At 47.4% G+C, this 20,078-nt stretch overlaps 1 protein-coding gene across 6 annotated transcripts in view; it reads left to right on the top strand.

Annotated features, from left to right (window-relative positions):
• The window catches only part of LOC144480539 (CD276 antigen-like), a 307,579-nt gene that overhangs the window by 29,473 nt on the left and 258,028 nt on the right, over positions 1-20,078 (top strand). Inside the window, exon 1 of one of the 6 annotated variants that reach the window (XM_078200111.1) lies at positions 11,426-11,444. The exons of the other annotated variants lie outside the window; for them this stretch is intronic. The gene's annotated coding sequence lies outside the window, so the exon portion shown is untranslated. Of the gene's footprint in view, positions 1-11,425; positions 11,445-20,078 lie in introns of those variants that run through there. 6 annotated transcript variants of the gene reach the window in all.

The raw sequence follows: 20,078 nt of genomic DNA, 5'->3' as shown, positions 1-20,078 counted from the left end.
GGTCTACAAAATAATGACGAGCATAGATCAGCGAGATAGTCAACATCTTTTCCCAAAGGTAGGGGAGTCTAAAACTAGAGGGCATAGGTTTAAGGTGAGAGGGGAGAGATACAAAAGTGTTCAGAGGGGCAATTTTTTCACACAGAGGGTGGTGAGTGTCTGGAACAAGCTGCCAGAGGTAGTAGTAGAGGCGGGTACAATTTTGTCTTTTAAAAAGCATTTAGACAGTTACATGGGTACGATGGGTATCGAGGGATATGGGCCAAATGCGGATCATTGGGATTAGTTTAGGGGTTTTTAAAAAAAAAAGGGCAGCATGGACAAGTTGGGCCAAGGGGCCTGTTTCCATGCTGTAAACCTCTATGACTCTATGAATCCTGCCTCAGTTCCCATTTCCATTCCAGTCTGCCCTGCCTGAAGATAGATTCTTGGCTCATCATCTGTTGATACTTCATCCTGAACTGTTTTCTTGACTGTTTCTGTCAGTTATCATTTACTGTTGTCTTCTGAGGGATGGACAAAGAGTCAATTCTCAAGTCTCTCTCAGCTGAAATGGGAATTAAATCCTCTCTGACAACATTATTCTGAACTATATTCGAGCTATTCAACCAACTGAACTCATCAGCCCCCCCGATTACACGTCACCAGGTCGGAAATAGCCTGTACCCCGGTTCAACAATATATTATTTTAACAAGCATCCTGAATACATTCTATGAACTCATCCTCAAAGCCATCTTTACCAATTTGATTCATGAATCCATAGAAGATTAAAAATGCTGATGCTTATTGCAGTATTTTTTTCATAAGCCCCCTTTATTAGAACATAGAACAACTACAGCACAAACAGGCCCTTCGGCCCACAAGTTGTGCCGAACACATCCCTACCTTCTAGACTTACCTATAACCCTCCATCCTATTAAGCTCCATGTACTCATCCAGGAGTCTCTTAAAAGACCCTATTGAGTTCGCCTCCATCACCACTGACGGCAGCCGATTCCACTCGCCCACCACCCTCTGTGAAAAACTTACCCCTAACATCTCCCCTGTACCTACCCCCCAGCACCTTAAACCTGTGTCCTCTCGTAGCAGACATTTCCACCCTGGGAAAAAGCCACTGAGAGTCCACCCGATCTATGCCTCTCAACATCTTATACACCTCTATTAGGCCTCCTCTCATCCTTCGTCTCTCCAAGGAGAAAAGACCGAGCTCCCTCAGCCTATCCTCATAAGGCATGCCACTCAATCCAGGCAACATCCTTGTAAATCTCCTCTGCACCCTTTCAATCTTTTCCACATCCTTCCTATAGTGAGGCGACCAGAACTCAGCACAGTACTCCAAGTGGGGTCTGACGAGGGTCTTGGATAGCTGCATCATTATCCCCGGACTCCTAAACTCAATCCCTCGATTGATAAAGGCCAGCACACCATACGCCTTCTTAACCACCTCCTCCACCTGCGGGGCCGATTTCAGAGTCCTATGGACCCGGACCCCAAGGTCCTTCTGATCCTCTACAGTACTAAGAGTCTTTCCCTTTATATTGTACTCCTTCATCCCATTTGTCCTACCAAAATGGACCACGACGCATTTATCTGGGTTGAAGTCCATCTGCCACTTCTCCGCCCAGTCTTGCATCCTATCTATGTCCCTCTGTAACTTCTGACATCCCTCCAGACTATCCACAACCCCATCAACCTTCGTGTCATCGGCAAACTTACCAACCCATCCCTCCGCTTCCTCATCCAGGTCATTTATGAAAATGACAAACAGCAAGGGTCCCAGTACAGATCCCTGGGGTACACTACTGGTGACCGACCTCCATTTAGAAAAAGACCCATCTATACCCACTCTCTGCCTCCTTTGGGCAAGCCAGTTCTGGATCCACAGGGCAGCAGCCCCTTGGATCCCATGCCCTCTCACTTTTTCTAGAAGCCTTGCATTGGGGACCTTATCGAACACCTTGCTAAAATCCATATAAACCACATCTACTGCCTTCCCTTCGTCAATGTGTTTAGTCACATTTTCGAAGAACTCCACCAGGCTCGTAAGGCACAATCTGCCCTTGACAAAGCCATGCTGAGTATTCTTGAGCACACTAAACCTCTCTAAATGCTCATATATCCTGTCCCTCAGGATCTTCTCCATCTGAGGTTAGACTCACCGGTCGGTAATTACCTGGGCTCTCCCTATTCCCCTTCTTGAAAATAGGAACCACATTCGCAATCCTCCAATCCTCCGGCACCTCTCACGTCTCCATCGACGACGCAAAGATCATCGCTAGAGGCTCTGCAATCTCCTCCCTATTCTTGATGTAGATTCTGTCCTACAGTGTAGCAAGTGTTCAGAGCACCCACTCCCACCCCTCCCTGTGACTTATTTCCTTTGTTATTTCTTATCTCCATCTAAACTGATTTTTCATCTTGACTTCCTGACCCAAGATCATTTCTCAGCACTGTACTGATCTCAACCTTTATTAACAGAGCTACCCCACCAGCCTTTGCTTGCTTCCTATCATTTTGAGATGTTCTTGAATATTCAGTGCCCAGCTTTGGTCACCTTGTAACCACACCTCTGTAATGGCTTCCATATCATACCCCTTTATTTCTATTTGAAACACATGCTGTTAAAGCTTTTCATCCTGCATTCATCAGGACAATTTGCAAGGATATCAAATGTAAAGGGAATGACGATTTATATGGCATGAGAAACAGGCTTCATTTTGTATTCTTGTGAATTGCCCTGATGAGTACAAAACAAAAAGCTTTGACAACGTGTCTTTTTTTCAGCAGCGTTCCTTCTGTACTACCCAATGATTATTTAGATCTGTGCTATCAATTCATCTATCTTTATGAATGTTTCATGTGTCTTTTTACCATTTTTTCCCTCTGCTAGCCATAATTGCAGATGCCATTCTTATGTTTGTAAGAATATCCCTCCTTGTCACACTCTCGTTATCATTATCTGTGATACCACCCTGCACTATTTCATTATCTTTTCTCTTAAACGTTCTGAGGATCCCCCTCACCTGATCCCTACCTCACTCCCCAGCCTTTTAGCTTAGAATTAGGGGATGTAGAGAGGATTTTATGATTCATGAGGACACTGGTTTTTCAGGTGGCACAGTGGTTAACATTGCTGTCTCACAGCACCAGGGACCCGGGTTCAATTCCAGCCTTGGGTGACTGTCTGCGTGGAGTCTGTATGTTCTCCCCGTGTCTGCCTGGGTTTCCTCCAGATGCTCCGGTTTCCTCCCACACTCCAAAGATGTGTAGGTTAGGTGGATTGGCCATGGTAAATTGGCCCTTAGTCTCCAAAGGATGGGTAGGTTAGGTGGATTGGCCATGCTAAATTGCCGCTTAGTGTCCAAAGATGTGCGGGTTTGGTGGATTGGCCATGCTAAATTGACCCTTAGTGTCCAAAGATGTGCGGGTTTGGTGGATTGGCCATGCTAAGTTGCCCCTTAGTGTCTAAAGATGTGCGGGTTAGGTGGATTTGCCATGCTAAATTGCCCCTTAGTGTCAGGGAGACTAGCAGGGTAAATACATGGGGTTACAAGGATAGGGCCTGGGTGGGATTGTTGTCAGTACAGGCTCAATAGCCTCCTTCTGTACTGTAAGGTTGCTATGATTCTGTGGTCCCAACATGGTTCAAGTGAAACCAATGGTTCCTTTTACCCTGCACTGGAGCCAGAGCCCCATGAATTCAAACTCATTTCACTGCCTCCAACCTTTGAGCCACCCATTCTACACTCTGATCTGAGCTAACTATGTCAACCTGCTTCTGTTTCAGGTAGTAATCCAGAGAACTACCTTTTGTGGTTCTGCTGTTTCATTTAGCTCCGAGCTGCTCAGACTTGCTCAGCAGAACCTTTCTCTGAGCCCTATCTATGCTGTTGAAAGCTCCATGGACCATGACAATGGGACCCTTCCCTTTACATTCCACATTTGGAGCTGCTGTGACCTTACCCTGACACTGGACTGGCAAGATAGCCATTGGGATGCATTGCCCTTGGCTGCAGGGAATTGTGTCCATCCCTCCACTGACTGTACTGTCCCCTGCGACAAACACATTCCTTTCCCCAACGCCCACTTGAATGATCCCCTGTATCCACAGTGCTGTGGCCAGTTTGCTGCTCTACCCAGCAGTCCTAGCTCTCATCCACACAAACTGCAAGGACCTCAAACCTGTTGATCTGCTGAAAGAGCAGACAGTCAAAGAATAGCGAAGAACAAAGAAAAATACAGCACAGGAACAGGCCCTTCGGCTCTCCAAGTCTGCACCGATCATGATGCCTGCCTAAACTAAAACCGTATGCACTCAGTCTGTATCCTTCCATTCCCATCCTATTCATGTATTCATCTAGTTGCCCCTTAAATGCCGCTATCGTACCCGCTCCCACCCCCTCCCCGGGCAGCGCGTTCCAGACATTAACCACCCTCTGTGTAAAAAGACTTGCCTCGCACATCTCCTCTAAACTTTTCCCCACGCACCTTAAACCTATGTCCCCGGGTACATGACTTTCCTACCCTGGGAAAGAGCATCTGACTGTGCTCCATTGCTACCTTCCAGATCCCCATTCCTGCCCCCCCTTACCCTCCAGTCCCTGACCACAGACCGAAGCTTATAGACAGAGCAGAAATGACTGTAAGGGGTTGGAGTGCGATGGAAGTGGAAGGTGAGGGTGTGGGGGTTGGGGTGGGAATTACATTCCTTAGATTTGTGAGACTCCAGAATGTATTCCAGACACTGGTTTTATTGCTGAGTGTGCCAAACTGTTTCTGGTCTTGGACCAGGAGCTGAGGTGGATTCAGGTCAGTTCAGAATCCTGGCCAAATTCCTGGGTCTGGGAGACTCACCGTTCCAACTCGACAATGGATTCAACAGAATGTGCAAATCTTACAACCACCTGGGAGCTCACGCGGAGTACACGGTGTCCTGCTCCCTGCCACTGTGGCCTTGCGTGTGAGGGGCCAGTGTTGGCTCACATTCATGTTGGACAACTCTCATCAAATGAGAATGTCATAGAGGTTTACAGCATGGAAACAGGCCCTTTGGCCCAACCTGTCCATGCCACCCCCTTTTTTTTAACCAATCAGCTGGTCCCAATTGCCCGTGTTTGGCCCATATCCCTCTATACCCATCTTACCCATGTAACGGTCTAAGTGCTTTTTAAAAGACAAAATTGTACCCGCCTCTACTACTGCCTCTGGCAGCTCATTCCAGACACTCACCACCCTCTGTGTGAAAAAATTGCCCCTCTGGACCCTTTTGTATCTCTCCCCTCTCACCTTAAACCTATGCCCTCTAGTTTTAGATTCCCCTACCTTTGGGAAAAGATGTTGACTATCTACCTTATCTATGCCCCTCATTATTTAATAGACCTCTACAAGATCACCCCTAAGCCTCCTACGCTCCAGGGAAAAAAGTCCCAGTCGATCCAGTCTCTCCTTATGACTCAAACCATCAACCATCATATGTACCATCCTAGTAAATCTTTTCTGCACTCTTTCTAGTTTAATAATATCCTTTCCCAAGTAGGGTGACCAGAACTGTACACAGTATTTCAAGTGTGGCCTTACCAATGTCTTGTACAAGTTCAACAAGATGTCCCAGCTCCTGTACTCAATGTTCTGACCAATGAAACCAAGCATGCCGAATGCCTTCTTCACCACTCTGCCCACCTGTAAAGAGTGCTTCATGAAACAAGGGTTGGGATGGGTATCTATTATAAGCAATCAATGTGTAAATGTGTGTACCCGACTCAATGTCAGCCTAGCTGAGACTGTGCCTAATTCATTCTCGCTGGCACGGATCTGGAGTGAAGCTTCAACACTTCACAAGAGTTGAGAACCAAATATATAATTGTGAGATTGGTTCCCAATACTTGTGAAGAACCCCTTGCAACGTGGAGCCTGACATGAGGCTGCGATCTTCAGTTTAGAGCCACACCTCACCTCTCATTAAAAGCAGCTCCATTCTTCCTATTAATTCCGATTCATATCTTTTTGCTGGGGAAATGCAAACGGGTGGGGTTTCATTGGTTGGTTCATCAAGTCTCAGGTAGCACAGTGGTTAGCACTGCTGCCTCATAGCATCAGGGACCCGGGTTCAATTCCTGGCTTGGGTCACTGTCTGTGTGGAGTTTGCACGTTCTCCCCATGTCTGCGTGGGTTTCCTCCGGATGCTCAGATTTCCTCCCACAGTCCGAAAGATGTGCTGGTTCGGTGCATCAGCCATGCTAAATTCTCCCTCAGTGTACCCGAGCAGGTCGGAGTGTGACGACTGGGGGATTTTCACAGTAACTTCATTGCAGTGTTAATGTAAGCCTACTTGTGATACTAATAAATAAACTTAAGTTAAACCTAAACTGTCCCGAACAGGTTGGTGATAAAAAAAATTTGAGAACCACTGACTTAGTCAATGCAACTTTTTCCATTTATTCCCACTGTCTCAGAGGGCAGTTGAGAGTCAACCACATTGCTGTGGCTCTGGGGTCACATGTAGGCCAGACCGGGTAAGGACGGCAGATTTCCTTCCTTAAAGGACATTAGTGAACCAGATGGGTTTTTCTGACAATCGACAATGGATTCTTGGTCATTAGTAAATTTTTGATTGTAGAATTCAAATTGTTGGGATCCAAAGAGGGATTGAATCCCGGTCCCCAGATCTTTCCCTGGGCCTCTGGATTATTAGTCCGCTGCGTCACTGCCTCCCCAATGCTTTTAACAAAGCATTTCTCTTGTTTCTCCTCCCACCTCCCACCCATATTGTTCCACAAACCCATTACATAGAATCATAGAATTATAGAGTCACTACAGTGCAGAAGGAGGCCATTCGGCCCATCGAGCCTGAGCCAACAACAATCCCACCCAGACCCTATCCCTGTAACCCCATGTATTTACCCTGTTAACCCCGCTGACACTAAGGGTCGATTTATCAAGGCCAATCAACCTAGCCCGCACATCTTTGGAGTGTGGGAGGAAACTGGAGCACCCGGAAGAAACCCATGCAGACATGGGGAATACATGCAAACTCCACACAGACAGTCCCCCGAGGCCAGAATCGAACCCGGGTCTCTGGCGCTGTGAGGCAGCAGTGCTAACCACTGTGCCGCCCTTATTGTCCCTTCCCCCACTCTATGGCTGTGCATCCTGGGTCTTTCAAGATTACGAGGGGCATGGACAGAGTGGATAGTCAGAAGCTTTTGCCCCAGGGTGGAAGAGTCAATTACCAGGGGGAATAGGTTTAAGGTGCGAGGGGCAAGGTTTAAAGGAGATGTACAAGGCAAGTTTTTTTACACAGAGGGTGGTGGGTGCCTGGAACTCGCTGCTGGGGGAGGTAGTGGAAGCAGATACGCTAGTGACTTCTAAGGGCGTCTTGACTAATACATGAATAGGGTGGGAATAGAGGGATATGGTCCCTGGAAGGGTAGGGGGTTTTAGTTCAGTCAGGCAGCATGGTCGATGCAGGCTTGGAAAGGGCCTGTTCCTGTGCTGTAATTTTAACATAGATAGAACATAGAACAGTACAGCACAGAACAGGCCCTTCGGCCCACGATGTTGTGCTGAGCTTTATCTGAAACCAAGATCAAGCGATCCCACTCCCTATCATCCTGGTGTGCTCCATGTGCCTATCCAATAACCGCTTAAATGTTCCTAAAGTGTCTGACTCCACTATCACTGCAGGCAGTCCATTCCACACCCCAACCACTCTCTGAGTAAGGAACCTACCTCGGACATCCTTCCTATATCTCCCACCATGAACTCTATAGTTATGCCCCCTTGTAATAGCTCCATCTACCTGAGAAAATAGTCTTTGAACGTTCACTCTATCTATCCCCTTCATCATTTCATAAACCTAATTTTCTTTGTTCTTTGTTCCTTCTGTGCCCATTGGGCACCGGAGGGGACCCCTTTGATTGCAATCTGGATTTAGTATTTTGGGTGGAATTCTCTGGGCACGCTGGTCTAAAAGCCGGAAATTCCCACCCGACCGTTAATGGGGTTTCACATTCTCCGCAACCCACCCGCTAAAATTCCAGTGACGCGCGGGATAGGAGAATTCCAGCCTTTAACTTTCCTTTGCCATTTGTCTCTGCTTAATTCCTTTCGGGGGATGCTCTTGTGAGTTGTCCGTTGATTTAGTTTAATTGGTTCAACCCAAGATGGTATTCTGGGTCTTCCACAAGCCAGCTAAGCATTCTGAGAATTGCCTCTCCCTACTTCTCCCTTTTAGTCTTGTACTTTGCTCTGACTTTTTCTCTTCACACTCCAACTTCTCATTTAAAAAAACAAGGAACTCGGCAAATTGCATTGGAGAAGGGGAAGTGTTAAGGAAACATTAGAAGAGTTGGAGAATATTGGCACGTGAGCAAATATTTTGTTCAGTCATTTATTCCTGACTGCAGGAATGTGTGTGGCACTAAACCGAGACCTTGTCCATCCCAGTGAATAAATGAGTGTTAAATATCTCCGTCTCGTTATTTGACGAGAGTGGGGAAAACATTACACGTTGTCGATCTGTTTTTTCTGGTGTTGGCTGAGGGAGGGACTGTGGCTGGAATTCAGGGAGCCATTCCCTGTTCCTGTTTTGTGAAATGCCTTGCCAGTGCAGCACCTCCTTGGTGTAGCATCAGTACAGCTAAATGTACCCGAGCAGAGCTGGAAGGCGAGGGCGGCACGGTGGCACAGTGGTTAGCGCCACTGCCTCACAGCGCCAGGGACCCGGGTTCGATTCCAGCCTTGGGTCAATGTCTATGCAGTGATGAACAATCCAGAACATGGATGTGGGACACTGAATGATTTCAAAGACCACTTGTTATTTTAGTGTACAAGTCTTGTGAGAACTCAACAACTTTCTGTGATTTAGCTGTGCAAGCATTTGTGTAGCATCTGAGGTGTGGGGTCACTTGTCACTCTGTGAGGTAGAATCATAGAATAGAATCATAGAATCCCTACAGTGCAGAAGGAGACCATTAGGCCCTTCGAGCCTGCACCAATATCAATCCCAACCAGGCCCTATCCCCGTAACCCCACGTATTTACCCTGCTAATCTCCCTGACACTAAGGGACAATTTTGCATGGCCAATCCACCTAACCTACACATCTGTAGACACTAAGGGGCAATTTAGCATGGCCAATCAACCCAACCTACACATTTTTGGACACTAAGGGGCAATTTAGCATGGCCAATCCACCTACCCTACACATCTGTGGACACTAAGGGGCAATTTAGCATGGCCAATCCACCTACCCTACACATCTGTGGACACTAAGGGGCAATTTAGCATGGCCAATCCACCTAACCTGCACATCTTTGGACACTAAAGGGCAGTTTTGCATGGCCAATCCACCTAACTTACACATCTGTAGACACTAAGGGGCAATTTAGCATGCCATTCAACCCAACCTACACATCTTTGGACACTAAGGGGCAATTTAGCATGGCCAATCAACCCAACCTACACATCTGTGGACATTAAGGCACAATTTAGCATGGCCAATCCATCTAACCGGCATGTCTTTGGGCTGTGGGAGGAAACCGGAGCACCCGGAGGAAACCCATGCAGACACGAGGAGAATGTGCAAACTCCACACAGGCAGTCATCTGAGGCTCGAATCGAACCCAGGTCCCTGGGGCTCTGAGGCAGCAGTGCTAACCACTGTGCCATCGTGCCGCCCCCCCTTATCAAGGTAGGTAGGGCAAGAGAGAATCAGAAGCACATGTTGGGGGTCTCAATTTTTATCCCCTTTGAAGTTAACAAAAATAAAGTCAGGGCAGATGTAAAACACTCTTGTCAGTTTGCCAATGCCTGATTCATGTTATCACTCAACATCACATTACTCCCAGGGAGCGAGGTCCTGTGGGAAGGAGGAGTGTACCCGAACATGCGCCTGAGTGTGGCGACTCGGGGATTTTCACAGTAACTTCATTGCAGTGTTAATGTAAGCCTACTTGTGGCAATAATAAATAAACTTAGACTTTAAATATTAAGTTCATTAGGAAAGCAGTGCCCATTTCAAATGCTTGTTCCAGGTACAAACTGTTGGTCTGTGTTCCTTATGTTAAGCCTAGTGGTATTATTGCTGGACTATTAATCCAGAAACTCAGCTAATGTTCTGGGGACCCGGGTTCGAATCCCGCCGCGGCAGATGGTGGAATTTGTACCCCATAAAAAATATGGTGAGGTGCATTGACACGAACAGGTGCCGGAGTGTGGCGACCAGGGGATTTTCACAGTAACTTCATTGCAGTGTTAATGTAAGCCGACATGTGACACCAGTAACTGGACTTGGTTTGTGATTCTGGAATACATTCCCCATTGCAAGCAGCTGTGGCAAACGCACATGAATTAAGATAAATTATTTGTATTAGCACGAACACATTGTTCCTCAACCATTGTCTTCCGAGTGTGGGATATGGTATTTGTAGATGAAAGCAACATCCCCTGTTCCGCACACTGGGTTTTTATTAGATGCAAACAGGCTGCATTTATTTCCCTGCACAGCAAAGGGGATATCTTTTAATGAGAGAGTGAATTGTTAATTTTCCGGCGGAAACCTTCTGGAGTACGTCTCCAGGGTGGGAATTTGGTAACTTTCTCTTGTGATTCATTGAGTAAAAATTGATTGGATCATCCAAAACAGTAACACAGGAAAATGATGTTCGGGAGGTTGTGTGTCTGGGTGCATGCGTGTGTTTGTGTGTTGGTGTGTACATGTGTGTGTGTGGGTAAGGTAGGGATGTGTGCATGGCGTGTATGTATCTGTGTGCTGGGGTAGGGGTGCGCATGATTTTTCGCGTCAGGGTGTGCGCTCGTGCGTGCATCAATGTTGGTGTCATTATTCTTGGCCTCCCTTGCGTTTTGCCACAACTTTGAAATCTGAAGAGTTACGAAATCGAGACCGTTCTGTTAAATTCATTAAATTTATCTGCCTGTTTTCCTCTTCGCTCGGCATGTTGGGAGACTGGCCTTGACCGCGTTCCTGATTCTTGCCCAAGTAGCTATTTCCATGAGATAGCTCGCTGACTGAATGTTGGTGAGCTGTTCAAATGGGGATGGGAGCCTCACCGTGGCCATCCTCACCCAAGTCCGGCTCGAATCACTGGGTAGCAAACAGGAATGCGTTACCTGGCCGAACATTGTACTTTATTTAATGCTCCACACAAACCCACCCCCCACCCCTTCCTCATCCCGTGGTCAGCAGTCACATGGGCCCTGATTCTACTGGCATGTCTTCTCCGAAATCGGGGAGGGCGAGCTCGCAAAACGGCATTCCCCATTGGCCTCGGGGCGCGACCTTAGGAGCCTCGGGCGGGCGTGCCAATAAAATTCCGGCCATAGTTACTGCCCTTCCTCTCTTCTCCCTATTGGTCCGTTGACTCTGCACAGATGGCGTTCCGAATCTCGGGCCTTCTAGATCGTAAAACATGAAAGACACCAAGGTGGGAATTCTGTGACCTCGCCGGCGGCTGGGATTTTACGGTCCCGCTGCAGTGAATGGAATTTTAGCTGAGTGTCAAATTCTCCGTTCTTGCTGGCAGTGGCATATGGGATCAGAGAATTCTGGCGCGGAAAGATGAAGGGCTGGGTTAGGGTTAGGTTTTTGGGGTTGGACAGAGGGAGGACATATCCCCTTTTCTTCATGCTCTGCCACTTTTCTTTTGGCTCACGTCCGACCCTTGTTGCCCCCTGTGATGCCATGCCCTTATACTTTGGCTTGTCTTCTTGTCTGTGAGTATTGTGAGCAGTTTTGGGCCCCATACCTAAGGAAGGATGTGCTGGCCTTGGAAAGGGCCCAGAGGAGGTTCGCAAGAATGATCCCTGGAATGAAGAGCTCGTTGTGTGGGGAATGGTTGAGGACTCTGGGTCTGTACTCATTGGAGTTTAGAAGGATGAGGGGGGGGATCTTATTGAAAATTACAGGATACTGCGAGGCCTGGAAAGAGTGGACGTGGAGAGGATGTTTCCACTAGTAGCAAAAACTAGAACCAGAGGGCACAACCTCAGGCTGAAGGGACGATCCTTTAAAACAGAGATGAGGAGGAATTTCTTCAGCCAGAAAGTGGTGAATCTGTGGAACTCTTTGCCGCGGAAGACTGTGGAGGCCAGGTCATTGAGTGTCTTTAAGACAGAGATAGGTAGGTTCTTGATTAATAAGGGGATTAGGGGTTACGGGGAAAGGGCAGGAGAATGGGGATGAGAAAAATATCAGCCATGATTGAATGGCGGAGCAGACTCGATGGGCCGAGTGGCCTAATTCTGCTCTTATGGTCTCCTGTTTTTCCTTTTTAAAACATATTATTACTCCTGTTAGTTATTTCTTTTGCAGTGTGTGTGGTGGGGGTGGGGGGGGGAGGTGGAGAAATGTGGGGGTTGTGGGGATGGAGCGAAAGAGGAAAACAGGGTGATGGCCTGGTTCTGCCGTATGGTTAGGGTTAGGGTGAAGAATAGGATTAAGATGCGCATCTGCTTTAATGAAATGGATTTTACATTAAGATGGGGTAGGGTAAGATAATCCTATGTTTTTCTCTTGTGTCGGGGATGTTTGAACGCAGTGCCTTATAGATTGGAGTATAATGATGAATGGGGATATTCTAAAGGCTGACCATTGGTCACTGATTGCTATGGCGATGCATTAATATTTCTGTGCATCGTAACTATTGGCTTGAACCCAAGTACCAATGTTCATCTCTTTAGGGAGTTTAGGGTTGGGTTTGATTGGGAATTCACCATCTGAAATCGCTGCTGGCCGTTTGCCATTTTAGAATCCTACTGTACAGAAAGAGGCCATTCGGCCCATCTACTCTGCACCGATAACAATCCCACCCAGTAACCCCACAAATTTACCCCGCTAATCCCACTAATTTACGCATCCCGGGGCATGAAGGGACAATTTAGCATGGCCAATCAACTTCACCACCATGTCTTTTGGACTGTGGGAGGAAACCGGAGCATCCCGGAGGAAACCCACGCAGACACAGGGAGAACGTGCAGACTCCGCACAGACAGTGACCCAAGCTAGGAATCGAACCCGGGTCCCTGGAGCTGTGAGGCAGCAGTGCTAACCACAGTGCTACCGTGCTATTTAGTCTTGGCGGCTCGGCGAAATCACCGCTATTGGTAGCAAAATCGATTTTGCAAACTTTTTTACCTCTATTCCTTTTGAATCTGAGGTTCCAGCAAGCCAATTATGTTCACATGACCTATATTCAATTCTCTGGCCATTTGGCTTGGTGGCAACATTCCTGTCTCGAAAGCATATCCCGTTCCAGAGCCGGAGTTCTCCGATCTTGTCCGCTGCTGGGATTCCCTGGTCCAGCTGCAATTTTGGGCTGAGCCGCCAAACTCTCCATTCCCGCTGGCAGGGTGAACGAGATCGGAGAATTCCAGAACTGGAGAACATGACTGCGTTGTTCAAAGTTTATTTATTAGTGTCACAAGTCGTTAACACTGCAATGAAGTTACTGTGAAAATCCCCCAGTCGCCACACTCCGGCACCTGTTCGGGTAACACTGAGGGAGAATTTAGCACGGCCAATGCACCCTAACCAGCACGTCTTTCGGACTGTGGGAGGAAACCGGAGCACCCGGAGGAAACCCACGCAGACACGGGGAGAATGTGCAGATTCTGCATAGACAGTGATCTAAGCTGGGAATCGAACCTGGGTCCCTGGAGCTGTAAGGCAGCAGTGCTAACCACTGTGCCGCCCTGCCACACTGACCTTTCAGTGCAGTGTTGAGAGAGTGCCATTGTGCTGATGAATCGTTAACCCTGAATGTGCAAGATTCCGTACCTGGCTCTTTCCTTTTTTGATGAGGGGCAGAGGATTTCTCCATTTGCTCTTGTTCAGCATTTACCTGTCAACCCCACCCTTCCTGGATTAGCTACCATTGCTGTTTATGGGATCCTATTGTGCATACATAGAACATTACAGCACAGTACAGGCCCTTCGGCCCTCGATGTTGCGCCGACCAGTGGTACCAATCTAAAGCCCCTCTAACCTACACTATTCCAGTATCATCCATATGTTTATCCAATAACCACTTGAACGCTCTCAACGTTGACGAGTCCACCACTGCTGCAGGCAGGGCATTCCACGCCCTTACTACTCTCTGAGTAAAGAACCCACCTCTAACATCTGTCCTATATCTCTCACCCCTCAATTTAAAGCTATGTCCCCTCGTGCTAGCCAACACGTGGTGGCACAGTGGTTAGCACTGCTACCTCCCAGCGCCAGGGACCCGGGTTCGATTCCCGGCTTGGGTCACTGCCTGTGTGGAGTTTGCACGTTCTCCCCGTGTCTGCGTGGGTTTCCTCCGGGTGCTCCGGTTTCCTCCCACAGTCCAAAGATTTGAGTGTTAGGTTGATTGGCCAAGCTAAATTGCCCCTTAGTGTCGGGGGTTTAGTACAGTAAATAAGTAGGGTTATGGGGTGGGGATGGGTGGGATTATGGCCGTTGCAGACTTGATGGGCCGAATGGCCTCATTCTGCACTGTAGGTATTCTATGATTCTATGAAAGATCAGTTTAATATAAGGTCGGTCCATTCAAAAGTCTGATGGCAGTTTGAATCGCTTGGTACGTGATCTCGGACTTTTGTATCTTTTTCCCGACGGGAGAAGGTGGAAGAGAGAATGTCCGGGGTGCGTGGGGTCCTTGATCATGCTGGCTGCTTTTCTGAGTCAGCGGGAAGTGTAGACAGAGTCAATGGATGGGAGGCTGGTTTGCGTGATGGACTGGGCTACGTTCACAACCCTTTGTAGTTTCTTGTAGTCTTGGTCGGAGCAGGAGCCATACCAAGCTGCGATACACCTGGAAAGGATGTTTTCTATGGTGCATCTGTTAGAATTGGTGAGAGTCGTAGCGAACATGCCGAATTTCCTTAGCCTCCTGTAAAATTGGTGGGCTTTCTTAACTACAGCGTCGGTACGGAGGGACCAGGACAGGTTGTTGGTGACCTGGACACCTAGAAACTTGAAGCCCTCGACCATTTCCACTTCATCACCGTTGATGTAGACAGGGGCATGTCCTCCACTAATTTCCTGAAGTCGATGACAATCTCCTTCGTTTTACTGACATTGAGGGAAAGGGCTGGCAGCCTGAGTGGTGAGAGAAACACGAGTTAACATTTCGAGCCTGTGTGACTCCTTCAGAGCTAAGGAGAGGGGAGCAATGTGATGGATTTTATCCTGTTTAAGAGTGGGTGGAGGCTGCCTAATAAGTATCAAAGACATTTTACAAGCAGCGCTGACTGATCTCCCGGGGTGTAACAGAGGTTACAGTTGCAGCCAAAGTGCTTTATGCCACGTAATGCACTGATCAGCTGTGGATGTAAGTCAGTGACTGAGGTAAACGTTGCCCTCGTCAAACAATTAAATATGATAGCAACATTGTCTAACCGTCCCGGCGAGACATACTGTGGACAGGACTCTTAATATTGCTAATTTTCCATTCAGAGATTCAGCAATTTTTACAAACTGGATTTTTCTGGCTTCTCCACCTCAACTGTTGCTAGCTACGCCCAAGCGATAGATTCTCTGGCAGTGATCATTAAGACGGCCTCAAGCTGATATAAAGCACCGACACAGGCAACATCTGTTAGCACTTAGACTGACTCACTACAATAGGGGCAGGAAGTAAGACTTCAGCCCCACACACACAGGAGCAGAAACAGCCCAGAAGCCACGGGCCTGCTGGAAGCACGTGAATCCCCCACAGACCACTCGGAGTGACGGGGGGGGGGGGGGGGGGGGGGGGGGGGAGGGGGGTTAAAGGCACCATTGTTCTTTACTCCTTCACTTTTTTTGGACATCCTGTCAGGAAGGATAGGAAAGAGTTCCTTCTTCCTCCACAATCTTGATTATTGCCCAGGAAGGTTAGAATGAGAAATAGCCCCATGAGGAACTGAGGGATCTGTGAAGTGTCCAACCGGCGACACAGTGGTTAGCGGGGGAGAGAGGGAATACTCCAGCTATTATCTAGGGCGGCACAGTGGTTAGTTAGCACTGCTGCCTCACGGCACCAGGGGCCTGGGTTCGATTCCCGGCTTGGGTCACTGTCTGTGCGGACAGACAGTGTCTGCGTGGGATTTTTCCGGGTGCTCCGGTTTTCTCCCACAATCCGAAAGACGTGCTGGTTAGGTGCATCGGCCATGTTAAATTCTCTTTCCGTGTATCCAAACAGGCACCACGGTGTGGCAACTAGGGGACTTTCACAGTAACTTCATTGCAGTGTTAATGTAAGCTTACTTGTGACACTAATAAGTAAACTTCAAGACACGGGGAGAACGTGCAGACTCCACACAGACAGTGACCCGAGCCCGGAATCGAACCCATGTGAGGCAGCAGTGCTAACCACTGTACCGTCCCCTAGTGGGAGTGCGGAAAGAGAGAAAAACAGCAATGATTAGTAAATCCGTGTGTCCCAATTTGAACACACAGTCATGAAAACCTATAGAAGTAGTAATGACTTCAGAGAAGGGCAGCATTATACCTTTGCTTTGCTCGGTACAGCTTTAACTCGACTGAAATAATAATTGATGACAATCAACCTTCCGCACTAAGAGCGGGATATCGCCATCTTCTCCATCCACCCCCCCATCCCCCCTTTTTCTCCCCCCCCCTCCCCCACCCACCTCACGCCCACCCACCCCCACCGCACCCTGCGGCATGTTTTCCAGCAGCAGAGATAGCATGCCATTGGAGGCCAGCATGACATTCCAGTCCTTGGCAGTGTCTACAGCGTTTTGCATGACTTGCCAGTCTGTCCGCTATAGGGAACCCATTGCGGGCTGGTTCAGGTTCAGCGGGAATCCCGCCAGCAGGAAGGGCTGGAAAATCCCACCATCCGAGTCAGTCAACCCGACTGCGCGACTGGCTATAGAGTGACTCGGTCCGCAGCTAGACCAGTCACATAATGGGTCTTCCAGGGTGGAAGCTGCAAAGACTGAACAGGGAGTATCCCTGATGGGAATACTGGAACACGGGCTCATCCAGGTTGGAGTTACACCCCAAGGAAAATGATCTCAGGTGTACAGTGAATGTGTAAAAGCAATGATACGTCAGAGATCCTTGGGTACCAGCAACCTTAGGCACACTTAGTCGACTCTTAATACAAAACTGCACTGGACACCATGCATCCAATGCAAGGTCTTTAATTAATGAACACAAGGAGAACTCCCCTCCCTCCATCGAAATGGCTGGAGTGGTTCTGAAGTTACAGAGAAACATTACAGATGACACTAAGATGAGTGGCAGAGCAAAGTGTGCAGAGGATGCTGAAAGTCTGCAAAGGGATATAGATAGTCTAAGTGAGTGGGCGAGGGTCTGGCAGATCGAGTACAATGTTGGTAAATGTGAGGTCATCCATTTTGGTAGGAATAATGGACTATTATTTAAATGGTAAAAAATTGTAGCATGCTGCTGTGCAGAGGGACCTGGGTGTCCTTGTGCAGGAATCTCAAGGAGTTGGTTTGCAGGTGCAGCAGGTAATTAAGAAGGCAAATGGAATTTTGTCCTTCATTGCTAGAGGGATGGAGTTTAAAAACAGCGAGGTTATGTTGCAGCTGTATAAGGTGCTGGTGAGGCCACACCTGGAGTACTGTGTACAGTTTTGGTCTCCTTACTTGAGAAAGGATATACTGGCACTGGAGGGGGTACTGAGGAGATTCACTCGGTTCATTCCGGAGTTAAGAGAGTTGGCTTATGAGGAGAGACTGAGTAGACTGGGGTTATACTCATTGGAATTTAGAAGAATGAGGGGAGATCTTATAGAAACATATAAGATTATGAAGGGAATAGATAAGATAGAAACAGGGACGTTGTTTCCACTGGTGGGTGAAATTAGAACTAGGGGCATGGCCTCAAAATGAGGGGGAGCAGATTTAGGACTGAGTTGAGGAGGAACTTCTTCACACAAAGGGTTGTGAATCTGTGGAATTCCCTGCCCAGTGAAGCAGTTGAGGCTTCCTCATTGAATGTTTTTAAGGCAAGGATAGATAAATTTTTGAACAGTAAAGGAATTAAGGGTTATGGTGAGTGGGCGGGTAAGTGGAGCTGAGTCCACAAAAAGATCAGCCATGATCTTATTGAATGGCGGAGCAGGCTCGAGGGGCCAGATGGCCTACTCCTGCTCCTAGTTCTTATGTTCTTAACTCTGTTCAGTTATAGTCAATTACAGCAAATCAGGAACAAGCATTTTGTTCCCGTCCTTCATCGACACACATATTTGCCAAGTAAATCCTGGCTTTTCGCCCTTTCTCATTCGATGAAAAATTAACTGCTCTAATCCTTCATATGCATTCCATATCCCCATATCTCGCCTTTGGTATTTGTTATGGAAAAATCCGATCTGACTCAATCTCTAGTGAGGGTCGAGAAGCAGAATGGTATGTAGCCTAGTCTGAAGCGGACAGGCTCCCTTGAAGATCTGCAACTGATAACATTCTCACAAGCTGTTACAGAAAAGGCATGATGTTTTAAATCTGAGCATTTTAACTTCAGTAAGTAGTCTCACAACACCAGGTTAAAGTCCAACAGGCTTATTTAGTAGCACAAGCTTTCCGAGCGCTGCTCCTTCATCAGGTGAATCTCACCTGAAGAAGGAGTAACACTCCGAAAGCTTGTGTCACCCCGGTCCAACGCCGGCATCTCCACATCATTTTAACTTCCACAGATGCAAATTCTTTTCTTAAAAATATCTTGATTAACACGGGGCAAATTGGAATTTGGCCTTTTGAGAAGGAGAACGTGGTGGACACAAGAGAGACAGGTCCTTGACTTGAAACGTTGGGTGGGATATTTCCAGCCATGACCCACAGCATGTTTTTGATTTGATTTATTGTTGAGAGGAAAAGAAAACACTGCGTGGCCCCTTTAAAAGCTGGTTTTGTTTCAATGCTTGGAGGTTTAGAGTGCAAAGTATGCCAAAGTCCAGACTGAAACATTTGTATCCACAGCCAGGCAGCAGGATTGCCTTGGTAACAGGCTTCAGGCGTTTGAATGTTTCGAATCCAGCCTATCAATTTAAAAGCAGGCACTCGGATACCAAGAACCTATCAGATTTGAATTTGATGGCATTAAAAATAAATCAGACCAATCCTGTTGTAGGAAAATTGATAGGTCATCAGGAATAAAAGAGAGGGCCAGAGAAAAAAGTTAGTTAGCCACTGCTGCCTCTGATTTGATTTGATTTGATTTATTATTGTCACATGTATTAACATACAGTGAAAAGTATGGTTTCTTGCGCGCTATACAGACAAAACATACCGTTCATAGAGTACGTGGGGAGAAAGAAAGTAGAGGGTGCAGAATGTAGTGTTACCGTCATTTTGATTTAGTTTATTACTGTCACATGTATTAGCATATAGTGAAAAGTATTGTTTCTTGTGCGCTATACAGACAAAGCATACCGTTCATAGAGAAGGAACGGAGAGAGTGCAGAATGTAGTGTTACAATCATAGCTAGGGTGTAGAGAAAGATCAATTTAGTACGAGGTAGGTCCATTCAAAAGACTGATGGCAGCAGGGAAGAAGCTGTTCTTGAGTTGGTTGGTACATGATCTCAGACTTTTGTAGCTTTTTCCCGATGGTCGAAAGTGGAAGAGGGGCGTGTGTGGTTCTTGATTATGCTGGCTGCTCTCTCTCTCTCTCTCTCTCTCTCTCTCGAGGCAGCGGGAAGTGTAGACAGAGTCAATGGGTGTAAGGCTGGGTTGCGTGATGGGCTGGGCTTTGTTCCTGACCCTTTGTAGTTTCTTGCGGTCTTGGTCAGAGCAGGAGCCAGACCAAGCCGTGATACACCTGGAAAGGGTGCTTTCTGTAATGCATCTGTAAAAACTGGTGAGAGTCGTAGCCCTCTGAGAAAGTAGAGGCGTTGGTGGGCTTTCTTAACTTAGTGTCAGCGTGGAGGGACACCTAAAAACTTGAAGCATTTGAACATTTTCCACTTCATCACCAAGTCAAATCAAAGAGATAATGCCCCAGTTTGCTGACATCTTGAATGGGGAACAGCTTACATCCAACAATTCCAAACCCCACCTTCTGCTAACTTCTGCTAACTGCTCCTCTACGCTGCGGAGGC

This window comes from Mustelus asterias, chromosome 29, assembly GCF_964213995.1.
Source record: "Mustelus asterias chromosome 29, sMusAst1.hap1.1, whole genome shotgun sequence".
In the NCBI taxonomy this organism is placed as follows: domain Eukaryota; kingdom Metazoa; phylum Chordata; class Chondrichthyes; order Carcharhiniformes; family Triakidae; genus Mustelus; species Mustelus asterias.
Note: the sequence above shows the minus strand (reverse complement) of the source record. Positions and strands in the feature narration are given on the sequence as shown.